Below are 5,146 nucleotides of genomic sequence, written 5' to 3' on the forward strand. Positions count from 1 at the left end.
TTTTTTCGTTTGGCGCCCCCACGGGTACCTGTGTGGACGGAAAAAGTACTATAGGTGCCGATTTTAGCTGTTTCGGCATCTATTGTACCGTCCTCTATGTGCCTTTCATACATTCAGATGTATTGATTGGAAGGTCTATCGTGCTTGGATGAACTGAGGTATTGCTTGGCTCTGAATAAATGTTATCAAAAAAACCCAAAATCAACTCTAAATTGAAGGTTAAAAATTTAAATTCTGGCTTATAAGCATAGGCATAAGAAAAGATGAGGCTTGTAATTCGGTCATCAATGGCTTGAAATCAGCTCCTCTTACACATAGGGGCGTGAGTCCCTAAGATGTGGGGCTCACCTTCACGGTCCCACACATTGGAGGCACATGTCCCTGCAACGTGCGTCAGAGGAGCCTAATCATAGTGGCATACATGATATTATATGAACTAAAAACATGAGCTGTAATACACAGACTATAGACAAAGTCCCACATATCGAAGTATGTTTGTCATGTTCTCTCACCAACTTCAAATCAGTTTTTTAGGGAACACTTTGCTTCCCAACTCTCTCTTATCGTTTTCCGCGCGTACGTTTTTCAAACTGCTATTTTGGTGCGTATTTTGCAAAAAGTTTCTATACGAAAGTCGTTTAAAAAAATCATATTGTTCCATTTTTGAAAAAAAAATAGCTAATACTTATTTAATCACGTGCTAATAGATTGCTCCGTTTTCTGTGCGGAGGAGTTTGGTTCCCAACCATCCCAAACGAACACAGAGCTGTAAATATATACTCCATCTTTTACTAAAGATGAATAAAATCGATGCTCCCATTTGAGGCTCAAAAAAAGAACCATCATGTGCCAATTTTCAGAGCAATTTTTACCATTCAAATTCCCAAAAGAAAAAAAGGAAAATGCTTTAAGTACGATCACGAGCGTCCAACTCTCGTACGACCACGGTGACGGCGTATGTGACGTCTGCGAGCTGACCAGTTTGGGCTGTGATCCGAATCTCAATCTCGTTGGGCCTTCCAAAAGCCAGTCACAATCGTGGCTAACTACCATGTCTGACCGCGTTCGTGCAATCAGCAACAAACAAATACTACTAACAGATTCGCGTGTGCGTGGAATCACCGTCTTACATGAGCTTTTAATGGATCTTCTTCAGGTGCTAATTTTCAATTATTTTCTTAGTTTCTTCTATTCATATCATTACATTGTACAAGTCCGTTAAGACGATTTGTTTGTATGTTACGGCTGTGAGAGTATAAGTGGGTTTTCACATGCTATTCAAATGCTTATGGCCCTCAGTTAATCATGCATAGCTTAATTGTTGACATAAGCGCAATCAATAATGATAAGCTAGTTATAAAAACTGATCTTGGTGGTTACACTATATAAAAGAATAAAAAAAATAACTTGCTTTACCTAGTTGTATGAACTGGTCTTGGTAACATCTGCTACACTGAAAATAATACTAGAATATTGAGATCAAGTTGACAGTGAGTGGATTCAGCATTTCAGATTGACCTAAAGCTTCGGCAGAAGCATCATGCGGCCATGTTGACATGATATTGTGGGTTTAGACTTGTACATGGGCCTATGTATATGATATGAGAGTGTATGGGCTTGTGGCACAGGTCCAATCTACAGCATCACTTCACGCCGTCACCGTTCGCTGTTTTAGTTGTACGCTAGTCATATAACTTGGTCGGACGTATATAGCAGACTCAATAATATAAGTACATGGGTTTACTAATGGCCTTTCTTTCTCTCAGTAATACTTTTACTCGTAGGTTGATAGTAGAGCTAGTAATCTTTTTACCCATGGGCCAATGAAGGAAACAGAAGGAAAAAAACAAAAAAAAAGAAACGGGGAACGGAGTGCAGACGGAAAAAATTGGATTAGGGAGGGGTGTGGGTTTTTTGTTTTTGGGGTGGGGGTGGGGGGTTTTGGTGGGTGGGGAGAGTAGGTGAGGGGAGCATTTTAGTTATCGTGCACCGTATATACGCTTTATTATGTCCCTATATTTGTATGTATACATACATATATGCATGTATTAGGAAAAAATACCCGTTGTAATGGGTGAAGACTATTTTAATCTTATTATTGTTGTACGGTTTAACTAAGGTAAAATTCACTGTGGGAATTCGCATGAGCTGCAATTAGGATCGGAGTCCGATCATCTAAAAGTAGCATGCATAGTTTCTTAAAAGATATTTCTTATATGTCTCCCGTATTTGTAAAACGAACGAACTTAAACAAACAACTCAAAAACGGATTTGTATTTCCAAATGGAATGAACTTTAAAACCGACTCAAATACGGATGACGTACCAAAGTACTGATAAAAACATCTTCAATTTTTATAATAGTAGAGATATATATTTGTGTGTTGAATGTGAATGTTTCAAACTGAACTTTGCGAGGGATTTTGGGAGATATATGTATTGATGGTTAATGCATTGTCCATGTGGATGTGTACCTGTGTCTTTGAATGTATCGTGTATGATCTGTGATTTTTTATGATTCTGTGAAATTTGTAAGGTCTACTATTTTTTTTCATACCGGCATATAGGTGCCAGTTGTTGGTAAAAACCGACCCCTATAGTGCTGCCACGTGTCCAGCTCAAGCGATAACCAACACCAATATATTCTTATAGGTGTCAAATGTTACGTAGAAACGACACCTTTGACAACTGTCACGCCCAGAAATTCACTAGTAATTTCCGAACCAATTTGTGCATAAAATCCTCGTCCAGGAATCAGGCGAGGTACACAAACAGACAATTTAATATACAGATTCATCATAATAATAACGTTACATACTTACAAAAGAAAAGAAAATAGCAGCGGAATTACGGTCTAGCGAAGCTCCGGCTCCACTCCCACAGGCAACTCAACTGGGGTATAAGCCAAACGTCTTCTCCTTCGCAACTTGTCTTCAACTGAGGTTTGATTGATTATTGCAAGGTGAGCATATGACATACTCAGCAAGCCACACCGCAAATATGCAAGTGCACAAGGATACCAAAGAATGGCATAATATATGGCTCATTTGCAAAAGCAGCATTTAGCAAACATTTGAGAATTGTAAAATAGTAGAGTAATTAATCATCAATATTTATCAACACTGAACAACACACCCATGCTGCATAGGCCCAACCTTCCTGAACAACCATACCCGGCTGTACAGATCTATCTCCAAACCAGGAATGTGTCATTCCAAACCAGGAGCTAAATTAATTACCATCAATTACCACATTATTATTAATAAGTAGTGTAGGACTAATCACGAAAGACATTGTTAGACCTGCCCATAACCGCGGGCACGGCTATTCGAATAATTTTACTCTGGCCAGAGGTGTACCACTGTACCCACAAGACACAACTCCACAATATGTCACCATATCATCATGTGCCCATGCTGAACATGTCACCATTTGTGTAGTTGTGACAAGACCCCTCGCATAGCTCAACTCAAAGCAGCACACCTTTCCTGGATCGTAGTCACCCCCTCAAAAACCAGAGGCATGGACTCCCCAGCGACCCCCGTGGACTTATCTCCGCCACTTCTCAGTCTGGCACACCACAATGAGCTTTGCTATACAAAGTGTCCAGTCGTTGCCCATTCTGGCTTGTGGTTGGCACGGTTAATGTTTCACAACCGAAACTCGTGAACCGGTCCTTAATTTTCATGAGCACTACCATCAAAACCATGTGCTCACAACCCACCATTATCAAGTTTTAGTTGGCAAATTAATTAATTAACCAATCACGATTGACCATCATGAGCTATCTTTACTATGTATATCATTAAGCATGACTAAGCAATTATATCTAATATATATAATTGAACCAATATATAAATCCAACTAGTCAAATTATAACCCGAGGTAATCAAGAAATAGGGTAATCAATGCAAATTGGCCATAACAAAGGAATAGGTTCACACCACCCGATGACATTCGAAAATAAATGCACAGTTGAAATAAATAGAGAATTTAAATATAGGATCAACATGCTCAAAGGAATTGTGTTTGGGATCTGTGTGACTTGACTTGCAATAATGGGTCTTCAATTTGTCTTCTGGAACACTTCCGACGCACTCGCGAACCTTCACAATGACGGAAACAACAAGCTAACACGCAAAACGAGGAAAAAGACTAAGAAACTCCAAATAAACAATACATATAAAGTAAACAAACATGTAGATCATAATTTTAGATGAATTATGAGACTTGAACGGCCTCATTCTGACTTCATATGAATTAATTACGAATTGTACAAGATTTAATCTAATTAAAGCCCATTTAAAAAGGATTAAATAAATTTAACACAATTTATGGATAATTTTAATATATAGATCTTTATTTTATACAACTTTTGCAGCTTGAACCACATTAAACCGAGTTACAATGAATTAGTTATGCATTTCTAAAGATTAAACCGCATTAAAGCATTTATATGGATTTTAATTGAATTATGACGCAATAAAGAATTATTTTTGAAAAGGAAAAGAGATTTATTGCGTCATCAAAGACGGTCCACGGTAAACCGGGTTCACAGAAGCGGTCCACGGAACCAACGGCCAAGATCTAATTGACCTAAAATTGACCGAATCGAACGGCCGAGATCGATCCGGTCTACCACGGGTCTATGGCTGACAAAGTGCTGACATCAGCGATGATGTCATCACCGGCGGCGGCTCAGCACCTCGTGCTCGCCGGCGAACGAGGGCACGGCGGCGCAAACGGAGGGCACCAACGCGTAGAGCTCGGCTCGGCGAACTCACCAGTGGCTTGGACGACGGCAAACGACGATGGATGACGACGGCAGCGAGGTTGAGACGACGGCGGTCTTCGGGTCGGCGGTGACGGCGGTGCTCCGGTGGGAAACGACGGCAACGAAGGGGTGGACGAGGTGCTGCTACTCCTCGTGATCCCGACGGTGGCGACGACGACCGAAGGCGGTGGCTGCAATGGCGGCATGGCGCGGCTGGACCGACGGCGACGGTGGAGAGCTTCGGGTCGACAATGTCGGCTGCGCTCCGGTGATCTGCGGTGGAAACGGAAGACGGGACGAGGACGGCGACGACCTCGCGATGCTGATGAAGGAGACGGCGTCCGATGGCGACGATCGAAGGGACGGCGACGCC

The sequence above is a fragment of the Oryza glaberrima genome, chromosome 2 (assembly GCF_000147395.1).
Source record: "Oryza glaberrima chromosome 2, OglaRS2, whole genome shotgun sequence".
NCBI lineage: Eukaryota > Viridiplantae > Streptophyta > Magnoliopsida > Poales > Poaceae > Oryza > Oryza glaberrima.